We start from the raw sequence: 11,802 nt of genomic DNA, 5'->3' as shown, positions 1-11,802 counted from the left end.
CCCGGGCCGCTGCGCGCATGCGCGCAGCCACTCCTCCCGCGGGACTCCGGGGCTCTGGCGTTTAAACCTTGCGCTCACTGTCCTTTTACTGCTCGGCCTCTTACTCGGGCTCTGCAGGGTATGACTGCGTCCGCGTGGGTCTCAGGGCGACGTGTTAAGTTTCGGTAGCTACTTTATATTTCCTTTTAAGTATTTGCTGGGCGTCTGCTCTGGCGTTTCCTGCGTTTTGCTTGGCAGAACCTGGCGTTGGTACCTGGCCGAGAAAGAACTGTTTCGTACTAGTGACCTAGTGGAGGAGACAGCATTGTAACCCGAGAGTTACAGGAGACAAAAGCACCCGAGAGTTCTGGAGGTGCCTAATCCGGGCACCTGAACAGAAGTGTTAGCTCCAGGTTGAGACCGATGTGAGCAAAGATACAGAGGTGAACAACGTTCTGTGCTCCTAGAACTCCGAAGTAGACTCTTGGTGAAGCACCTGTCTCAGTGGAACCCATTCTGGAAGCAGTCAAGAGTCTAGTGCTTGTCGCGCAATGTATAGATGACTTGGGGATCTTGTGAAGATTCAGGTTCTGATTCAGTAGGCCTAACAAGCTCCCAGATCATGCCAGTGCTGCTGGTGCGTGGGCCGTAAGGGCCAAGGCAGAGGAATGGAGTTAGCCTGCATCATGTACTGTCCGACTTTGGACGTGACTAATCTCTCTAAATCTCAGTTTCCTTTTCTGTAAACAGGAGTTTAAAAAAAAAAAAAAATGGTGTCTCCCCCATGAAGTGGTTGTGAGGATTAAATGAGAATGCACGGAAATAGCTTGATAGGATGCCCGGATAGAATAACGTTTCAATAAATAATGTTTCAGAGACGTTAACTACCTTGTTGAAAGATGCACAGCATGTAGGTGACAGGTGTCACTCTCCTCATAGGAGCTTATGCCTTCCTACATCTTCAAATGCTACCTACCCGAATATGACACTCAAATGTATATCTCAATCCCAGCCCTCATCCTTCTTTTTTTTAAATTAATTAATTTATTTTTAAAAATAAACATATAATGTATTTTATCCCCAGGGGTACAGGTGTGTGAATCGCCAGGTTTACACATTTCACAACACTCATCATAGCACATACCCTCACCAATGTCCATATCCCCACCATCCTCTCCCATCCCCCCTCCCCCAGCAACCCTCAGTCTGTTTTTTTGAGATTGAGTCTGTTATGGTTTGTCTCCCTCCCAATCCCACCTTCTTTCATTTTTTCTTTTCCTACCTCCCCAACCCCCCCACATTGCATCTCCACTTCCTCATATCAAGGAGATCATATGATAGTTGTCTTTCTCCGATTGACTTATTTGCTAAGCATAATACCCTCTAGTTCCATCCACGTCATTGCAAATCCAGCCCTCATCTTTCACCTCCAGACCCCTTATAGCCATCTGCTAACAACTGACCTCTCTTAAGTGTTTTAAAGGCAATTTGCATTAGTCTCCTATTCCTGTTATAACACATCGCCACAAGCAAAGAACAAGTTTAAAACAGTACAAATGTATACTCTTAACGATTCTAGAGATTAGAAGTCTGAAATCAGTCTCAATAGGCTAATGTCAAGGTGTCATTAGGTTTGGTTCCTTCTGGAGGCCCTGAGGGGAGAATCTTTTCTTTCTCAGCTTCTAGAAGTTGTCTGCATTCCCTGGTGTCTTCCTCACATAACTGTAACCTCTTCCGTATTGTCCCATCTATTGCTTTTCTGGAGTCAAATCTCCCTGTGCTTCCCTCTTGTAAGGACACATGTGATTACATCTAAGGCCCACCTGGATAATCCAAGATAATCTCCCCATCTCAATATTTAATTTAATCGTTTCTGCAGAGTTCCTTTTTCCACAGGCAGTAATATTCACCGGTTCTAAGGATTCAGTTTACCATATATCTCAAGCTCAATAAATCCCAAACTGAACTCATGATGTTGATATCAGTCAGAATGATATCAACTGTCCAGTTGTTCACCTCCCCAACCCTGTACCTGAAAACTCACTGTGAATTGATTATCTCAGCATCCATTCCCAATTCCCTTCTCCCTTTTCCATTTTTTCTAAAGGGAATAGAAAAGTTACACAGTTGGTCTTCCAGCTTTCCTGGCAGCTAAGAGTGACCTGATGACACAGTTATGTCAGGTAAGACCAGCAGAAATCTGCTGGTGGTAGGAGATGGTGGTTTGGGAAAGGTTTTCCTTTCTTGATAAAAGAGACAGTTGTTTTGGATTTTGCCCCCTTTCCCAATTCTTCCTGCCTGGGACTTGATCATGGGGCTTGATGCTGCTTTTTTTTTTTTTTTTTTTTAAAGATTTCATTTATTTATTTGACAGAGAGAAATCACAAGTAGATGGAGAGGCAGGCAGAGAGAGAGAGAGGGAAGCAGGTTCCCTGCTGAGCAGAGAGCCCAATGCGGGACTCGATCCCAGGACCCTGAGATCATGACCTGAGCCGAAGGCAGCGGCTTAACCCACTGAGCCACCCAGGCGCCTGATGCTGCTTTTGATTGTGAGGAAAAAGATCTTCATGTTGGCCCTGGCATCAGTGAAATGCTTAACAAATCCCTCCTACCTCTGGAATTTTTGTTATCATGTTATTGTCTAAAGAAACTTATTATCTGAGGAAATGCACACATACATGCATGAACACTCACCACCCTTATGCACTCAAGCCACTGTTGGTCAGGTTGTCGGTCATTCCACAAAAGTATTCCTAATTGCTATTGCCAAGTCCTGTCTTTTTGACCTTCATGTCTCTCACGTGCATCCCCTCCTCCCCACCCTTCTACACTCTATCTCACTGGTCTGCTTTCAGGCTCTAGTACACGCACATTCCCTCCTGTCATTGTGCCTTTACACATCTTTTCCGTTATCTGGAATATTCTTTTTTTTTTTTTTGAAGATTATTTACTAATTTATTTGGCAGAAAAAGAGAGAGAGAGCACAAGAAGGGGGAGTGGAAGGCAGAGGCAGAGGGAGAAGCAGTCTCCCTGCTGAGCAAGGAGCCTAATGTGGGACTCAGTCCCAGGACTCCAGGATCATGACCTGAGCTGAAGACAGGTGCTTAACCAACTGAGCCACCCAGACACCCCTCTTTTTTTTTTTTTTTAAGATTTTATTTATTTGAGCGAGAGAGAGAACAAGCGAGAGAGCAATAGCAGAGGCAGAGGCAGAGGGAGAAGCAGACCCCCACTAAGCAGGGAGCCTGATGTGGGGCTTGATCCCAGGACCCTGGGTTCATGACCTGAGTCAAAAGCAGATGTTTAACCAACTGAACCACCCAGGCACCCCTGGAATATTCTTCCTTCTCCCCATTAAAAAACAAAATTCAACTCAGTAAATTTAGAGATCTTATGCAATGATTCATGAATCAGCAGCATCCAGTCTAGCAGATTGAAAAGAACTCTGAAGAGCTGTACAAAATGAAAGGCCTCCAGAGGCAGGGGGAGCAGGAACAAGAAGTTGTATTAGGCAAAAAAGCAGGTTGGTTATTGCTTTGGATTGGGTTACTTTCCTTTAGGGAATGGCGGGACTCTATCAGGCAGATTAACTAGTGCCGATTAGGCAATTCCTGATTTACTGGTTTAGGATTCTGTTTCTGGGAGAGCTGACAGGAATGAGTCCTGGTTTAGTGGTGTGGTGTTTAGCGTAAGTGACTCCATCTTCTCCTGTCTTGTTTCTATGTCGTTTTAGGCTAGTTAACTGTCTGTCCTTTAGCCCTTGGATTAAGTACCTCTTCCCCAGGGAAACCTTCCCTGGTCTCAACTTGTTCTACCGTGTGCACCAGTCAGCTGAGTGGAATTTTACATTTATTTATGTGGTTATTTAATACCCCTACCAGGCGTTCACTCTGTAGAGACAGGGAGCTTGTCTGTTTTTACTCTCTATTTAGCAGAAGCACTTGGCAAAACCTATGCATTTAGTATTTGTTGAATATGTGAGTGTCTGAAACTGGGTTCTAGTTCAAGTCTCTCCTACTCCTGAGTCCCTGCTTTTTTCCTTTGGTACACCATCCAGATTGTGTAGATCTGGGACATTGGGAGAAATTGCTGAAAAGGGTCTTAACTGCTTAAATTGCTGAAAAAGGGTCTTAACTGCTTAAATTGATGAAAAAGGTCATAGTGTCTTCAGGCTGCAAAAACTGATCAGATAGAACAATATACAACTTGGTGAAGAAGTTTTTGATAAATGACATGACCTGACCTCTCCTTTTAAAAGAGTTAATTCACTCTCCTCTCTGTTTTGATGCATTGCTGGTGTCTGGAAGCTCTCGTGACCAATATAACAAGCTTCTCTCTGAGAGGGAGGAGCTCAAATTTTGGTTATCCCACAGACTATGGCAACCCTGTGGGTTCTGAGTGCCTAGAAACATGGTTTTATTTTTTTATTTTAAAAAATATTGTAGGGTGCCTGGGTGGCTTAGTGGGTTAAAGCCTCTGCCTTTGACTCAGGTCATGATCCCAGATTCCTGGGATCCAGCCCCACATTGGGATCTCTCCTCCACGGGGAGCCTGCTTCCTCCTCTCTCTCTGCCTGCCTCTCTGCCTACTTGTGATCTCTCTGTCAAATAAATAAATAAAATCTTTAAAAAATATATTGTATTTATTTATCATGATAGGTGTATTCTTTAATCATCATTCCTTATTTCCCCCATCCCCAAACCACCTCCCCCTGGTAAACATCAATTTGTTCTCTAGAGTTAAGAGTTTGTTTCTTGGTTTATCTCTCTTTTTTTTCCTTTGCTTATTTGTTTAAGTTCCATATATGAGTGAGATCATAAGGTATTTGACTTTCTCTGACTAATTTATTTTGCTCATAACTATGTGCCCTGGCTCTTTCCATGTTGTTGCAAATGGCAAAGTTTCATTCCTTTTTATGGCTAATATTCCATTATATATATCCACATTGTCTTTATCCATTCATCTATCAGTGTACACTCGGCCTGCTTCTATAGTTTGGGTATTGTAAATAATGCTGCAATAAACATAGGGGTGCATGTGTCCCTTTGCATTTTGGAAATAAATACCCAGTAAGTAGTACAATTGCTGGATCAAAAGATAGTTCTATTTTTAACTTTTTGAGGAACATCTATACTTTTTTTCACAGTGGCTGGACCAGTTTGCATTCCCACAAACAATGACAAGTGTTGCTTTTTCTCCACATCCTTGTCAACACTTATTGTTTCCTGTGCTATTGATTTTAGCCTTTCTGACAGGTATGAAATGATATGTCATTGTAGTTTTGATTTGCATTTCTCTGATGGTTAGTGATGTTGAGCATCTTTTCATGTGTCTGTTGGCCATCTGGATGTCTTCTTTGGAGAAATGTCTATGTCTGTTGCCCATTTTTTAATTGAGTTGTTTTTCTGGGTATTGAGTTCTATCAGTTCTTTATATATTTTAGATACTAACCCTTTATTGGATACATCATTTGCGAATATCTTCTTCCATTAGGTAGGTTGCTTTTAGTTTAGTTTAGTTTTGTTAACACTTTCCTTCACGGTGTAGAAGCTTTTTATTTTCATGTAGTCCCAGTAGTTTATTTTTGATTTTATTCCCCTTGCCCAAGGAGACATATCTAGAAAAATATTAAGAGAACCAACATCAGAGAGATTACTGCCTATGCTCTCTTTGAGGATTTTTTTATGGTTTCAGATCTCACATTTAGGTCTTAATCCATCTTGAGTTTATTTTTGTGTGTGGTGTAAGAAAGTGGTCCAGTTTCATTCTTCTGCATGTGGCTGTCCAGTTTTCCCAACACAATTTGTTGAAGAGACTCTTTTTCCCCATGGTATAGTCATTCCTCCTTTGTTGAAGATTAATTAACCATATAATTGTGGGTTTATTTCTGGGTTCCCTGTTCTATTCCATTGATCTATGTGTCTATTTTTATGCCAGTTCCATACTATTTTAATTAGTATTGCTTTGTAATATAGCTTGAAATCTGGAATTGTGATGCCTCCAGCTTTTTTTTTTTTTTTTTCCTCTTCTTCAAGATTGTTTTGACTAGGGGATGTCTGGGTGGCTCAGTTGGTTGAACATCTGATTCTTGAGTTCAGCTCAGGTCATGATCTCAGAGTTGTGAGATTGAGCCCTATGTTGGGCTCCATGATGGGCGTGAAGCCTGGTTAAGATTCTCTCTCTCCCTCTCCATCTGCCTCCCTCCCCCATCCTCTGCTCTGCTATGTGCTTGTGTTTACTCTCTCTGTCTCAAAGGAAAAAAAAAAAAGATTGCTTAGGCTATTTGAGGTCTTTTGTGGTTCCATACAAATTTTAGGATTGTTCTAGTTTGGTGCAAAATGCTGTTGGTATTTTGATAGGGATTGCATTAAATCTGTAGATTTCTTTGGGAAATATTTGTTCTTCCAACCCATGAGCATGGAATGTTTTTCCATTTCTTTGTGTCATCTTGAAATCTTTCATCAGTGTTTTTATAGTTTTCAGAGTCCAGGTTTTTTATCTCTTTAATTAGGTTTGTTCCTAGATGTTTTATTGGTTTTGGTGCAATTGTAAATGGCATTGTTTTCTTATAACAGTAGTGTATAGGAATGCAACAGATTTCTTTCTGTACATTGATTTTGTATTCTGTGACTTTAATGAATTCATTATCATCAGTTCCAGTAGTTTTTTGGTAGAGTCTTTAGGGTTTTCTATATATAGTATGTCATCTGCAAATAAAGTTACTTCTTCCTTACCAATGGGGTGCCTTTTGTTGCTATTTTTGAAAAAGAATTTTAATTTATTTATTTGAGAAAATGAGTGAGTGAGAGCGATAGAGCATAACTGGAGGGGGGAGAGGCAAAGGGAAGAGAAAAGCAGACTCCCCACTGAGCAGGGAGCTCACTGCAGGGCTTGATCCCAGGACCCCAGGATCATGACCTGAGCTGAAGACGGATGCTGAGCCATCCAAGCACCTCTAGATGCCTTTATTTCTTTGTGTTGTCTAATTGCTGTAGCTACAACTTTCACTAGTATATTGAATAAAAGTGGTGAAAGTGGACATCTTTGTATTGTTCCTATCTTAGAGGGGAAGGGCTCTCAGTTCTCCACCATTGAGTATGGTGTTGGCTGGAGGTTTTTTCACGTAAGGGCCTTATTATGTTGAGATATGTTTCCTTTAGTCCTACTTTGCAGAAAGTTTTTTTTTATCATGAATGGATGTTGTACTTTGTCAAATCCTTTTTCTGCATCGATTTAAATGATCATATGGTTTTTTTTAAGATTTTATTTATTTATTTGACAGACAGAAATCACAAGTAGGCTGAGAGGCAGGCAGAAAGAGAGAGAAGGAAGCAGGCTCCCCGCTGAGCAGAGAGCCCAATGCAGGGCTCGATCCCAGAACCCTGGGATCATGACCTGAGCCAGGATCATGACCTTAACCCACTGAGCCACGCAGGCACCCCCATGATCATATGGTTTTTATCCTTTCTCTTATTGATATGACTTATCATATGGATTGTTTTGCAAATATTAAACTACCCTTGCATTCTGGGGATAAATCCCATTTGATTGAAGTGTTTGATTTTTTAAAATATGTTGTTGGATTTGATTGGCTAATATTTTATTGAGGATTTTTCATCTATATTCACTAGAGGTATTGGCCTGCAGTTCTTTTGTGTGTGGGTATGTCTTTATCTGGTTTTGATATCAGGGTAATTCTGGCCTCATTGAATGAATTTAGGTTCTCCTTCATCTTGTATTTTTTGGAATAGTTTAAGAGGAACTGTATTAACTCTTTTTTTTTTTGTATTAATTCTTTTAATGTTTGGTAGAATCCACCCATGAAGCCATCTAGTCCTGGATTCAGTTTTATTGATGGTGATTGGTCTGTTCAAATTTTCTATTTCTTATTGCTTTTGTTTTGGTAGGTCATGTGTTTCTAGGAGTTTATTCATTTCTTCTCAGTTGTCCAATTCATTGGCATATAGGTTTTCATAGTATTCTGTTATAATTGATTGTATTTCTGGAACATTGGTTGTTATTTCTTTTTTTTTTTTTTTCATTAGTAATTTTGTTTATTTGGATCCTATCTCTCTCTCTATTTAAAAAATGAGTCTTGCTAGAGGTTTATCAATTTTGTTGATCCTTTCAAAGAACAAGCTCCTGGTTTCATTTACCGTTCTATTGTTTTTTTCTTTTCTGTATCATTTATTTCTGCTCTGGTCTTTATTTTCTTCCTTTTGCTAGGTTTTGGTTTTGTTTATTCTCTTTTTAGCTCTTTAGGTGTAAGGCAAGGTTGTTTATTTTGAGATTTTTCTTGCTTTTTGAGGTAGGACTGTGTTGCTATAAACTTCCCTCTTAGAACCACTTTTGCTACATCCCCCAAATTTTGGACTTGTGTTTTCATTCCCATTTCCATTTCATTTTTATTTCTTTTTCAATTTCTTAGTTGACCCATTCATTGTTTAATAGCATGTTATTTAACCTCCATGTATTTTGCTTTTTCCATATTTTTTTTCAGGTTATTTTTCTTGTGGTTTATTTCTAGTTTCATAGTGTTGTGGTCAGAAAGGATACATGGTATGACTTAGATTTTTTTTGAATTTGTTGAGACTTGTTTTATGGCCTAATATGTGATCTGTTCTGGAAAATGTTCCATGTGCACTTGAAAAGAATATGTATTATACTTTAGGATGGAATGTTCTGATTATGTCTGTTAACTCCATCTGGTCCACTGTGTCATTCAAAGCCACTGTTTCCTTGTTGATTTTCTGTTAGGATGATCTGTCCATCAATGTAAGGGAGCTGTTCTACCGTTATTATATTCCTATCAATTATCTATTTTATGCTAATTATTAACTATTTTAGGTATTTGGGTGCTCCCATGCTGGATGCATAAATATTTACAATCATTATATCCTCTTGTTGGATTTTCCACTTTATTATTATATAGTGTCCTTCTTTGTCTCTTGTTACAGTTTTTGTTTTAAAGTTTATTTTGGAGGGACCTCAGTTGGTTAAGTGTCTGACTCTTGGTTTTGGCTCAGGTCCTGATCTCATGGCTCTTGGGATCGAGCCGCATGTCAGACTCTACGCTCAGCAGGAGTGTGTTTAGATATTCTCTCCCTCTGCCCTTTCCGCCACTCTCTCTCTCTCTCTCACTCTCAAATAAATAGATAAATCTTTAAAAGAACTAGTTTATTTTATCTAATATAAGTATTACTTCCCCAGCTTTCTTTGGGCATCCATTTGCTTGAGAAATGTTTTTCCATCCCTCACTTTCAATCTGCAGGTGTCTTTTGGTCTGAAATGAGTCTCTTGTAGGAAGTATATAAGTGGGTCTTGTTTTTTTTTACCTACTCTGTCACCCTGTGTCCTTTGTTGAAGCATTTAGTCCATTAACACTAAAAATAATTATCAGTGGATATGTATTTATTGCTCTTTTCTTTTTACATGTTTTGTGGTCATTTCTATCGATTTTTTCCCGTTCCTTTCTTCTCTTGCTCTCTTTCATGGCTTGTTGGCTTTCTTTAGTTATATATTTGGATTTCTTCCTCTTTATTATTCACATATCTGTTAGTGGTTTTTGACTTGTGGTTACCATGAGGTTTTGTGCATATAGCATTCTATATTAGCTTGATTGTTGCTTAAGTTTTAACCCATTCTTTACTTCTCTGCTTCCATGTTTTAGGTATATGGTGTCATATTTTACATCCTTTTATTGTATGAATCGAATCCCTTGACTGATTTTTACAGAATTTTTTTTTTAACTGCTTTTGTGATTTTTACTTTTCATTCTCTCACTTATGGTCTTTCCTTTCTACTCAAAGAAGCCCCTTTAATATTTCTTGTAGGGCTCATTTAGTGGTCATGAACTCCTTTGGTTTTTGTTGTCTGAGAAACTCTTTTTTTCCTCCTACTATTCTGAATGATAGCCTTGCTAGACAGAGTGTTCTGGGCTGCAGATTTGTCCTTTCAGCACTTTGACCATATCATGCCACTCCCTTGACCTACAAAGTTTCTGCTGAAAAGGCTGCTGATAGCATTATGGGGTTTCCTTTGTATGTAACTCTTCTTTTCTCTTGCTGCTTTTACTACTTTTTGCCATTTTAATTACTATATGTCTTGGTATGGACCTCCTTGCGTTGAATTTTGGGGTGGGGGGGATCTCTGTGCCTCCTGGATCTGGATATCTTTTTTCCCCCAGATTAGGGAAGTTTTTAGCTATTATTTCTTCAAAGACATTTTTTGGCCCCCTTATATCTCTCTTCTTCTGAGATCCCTATAAAGTGGATGTTTTTACATGTGATGGAGTCACTGCATTCCCTAAGACTATTCTCAATTTGCATAATTTTCTTTCTTCTCCTTTGCTCATCTTGATTACTTTCTATTACTCTGTCTTCTGGTTCGTTAATTTGTTCCTCTGCTTTGTCCAACCTATTTATTCCATCAAGTGTATTTTTAATTTCATTTATTGTGCTCTTGATCTCTGACTGATTCCTTTTTATCTCTGTGTTAAGGGATATCCTCCCCTCTTTTCTCAAGTCCAGTAAGTATCTTTATGATCATTACCCTAAATTCTCTATCAGGCATATATCTTTTGTTGGTCTCTTGCTATAGTATGGTCCTGTTCTTTCTTTTGGGAGATGCTTCTCTGTCTCCTCATTTTGTCTGACTTTCTGTCTCTGTTTTTGTGTATTAGGAAAGTCAGCTACTTCTCTTGCTCTTAAAGATAATAGCCTCATGAAGAAGAGGTCGTTTTTTGCCCTGGCACTTCGGGGGGTATCTCCTATGTGTTTTACATGTGTTCTGCTGTTGAGTTTTGGCCTCTTTTTCCTTCAGTCCAGTTGTCCGCAGAGGCTTTCTTTGCCTGGTGTAGGCAGCAAAGTGTGTAGTGGTCTGCTTGCGAAAGGAGATGTATTTCTGCCACTGCCAGAACTGAGATCCCACAAACTGTCTGGGTCAGGAGATGTAGTATTGGCAGGCTTTGCACTGATCTTCTGGGGGAGGTGCCCACAGCACCAAGACTCAAGCTAGCATGCCTGGGAAGGCAGGTCCAGCAAAGTGCAGTGAGGTAGGCTTGAGGCAGGCAAGTTAGGTAAAGAGTGTGAGCACTGCTGGTTCCCGCAGGTGGCAGTTTTTTATGCTGCAGTGTAGGAGAAGGAAATGGCACCTGCTAGCTCCTTTGTTCCAAGTGGGGTGTCCCAGTGATCCCTGTCTCTCCAGGCTGTGCTTTGAGATGAGCAAATCACTCTCCCTCCCATCTACACCTGGCCTTCTTCAAATTGCTGGTTCTATGTCATGTCTGCTCTTTGTCTTGCTATCTCTTTATTTAAGCTAGGGAACTCTGCTTCCTAATGCCTTTTTTTTTTTTTTTTTTTTTAGATTTTATTTATTCATTTGACAGACAGAGATCACAACCAGGCAGAGAGGCAGGCAGAGAGAAAAGAGGAAGCTGGCTCCCCGCCGAGCAGAGAGCCCGATGTGGGACTTGATCCCAGGACCCCGGGACCATGACCCGAGCCGAAGGCAGAGGCCCCAACCCACTGAGCCACCCAGGCGCCCCCCTAATGCCTTTTTAAAAAGTCCAGGCTTTAAGTGTGGCTGGTTTTAAGAACCAAAATTCAGCCCCTCTCACCTTCAAAGACAAGTATTACTGAGATTCTTCCTCCCTGTTCGTGGGCCCTGAGGTGTGAATGCCTATTTTCTGCCCTTTTCTGCATCACTGGCTCCATCCCCACTGTGGATGGCCATGGTACATTCTTTCTCAGACTGTGTCTTTTCCCTTCCTACTATTTTCAGTATGACCTCTTCCCTGCCTTTAGTTGTGGAGTTTGTTTTTCC

The sequence above is a fragment of the Mustela erminea genome, chromosome 9 (assembly GCF_009829155.1).
Source record: "Mustela erminea isolate mMusErm1 chromosome 9, mMusErm1.Pri, whole genome shotgun sequence".
Classification (NCBI taxonomy): Eukaryota; Metazoa; Chordata; class Mammalia; order Carnivora; family Mustelidae; genus Mustela; species Mustela erminea.
This window is presented reverse-complemented; position numbering follows the sequence as displayed.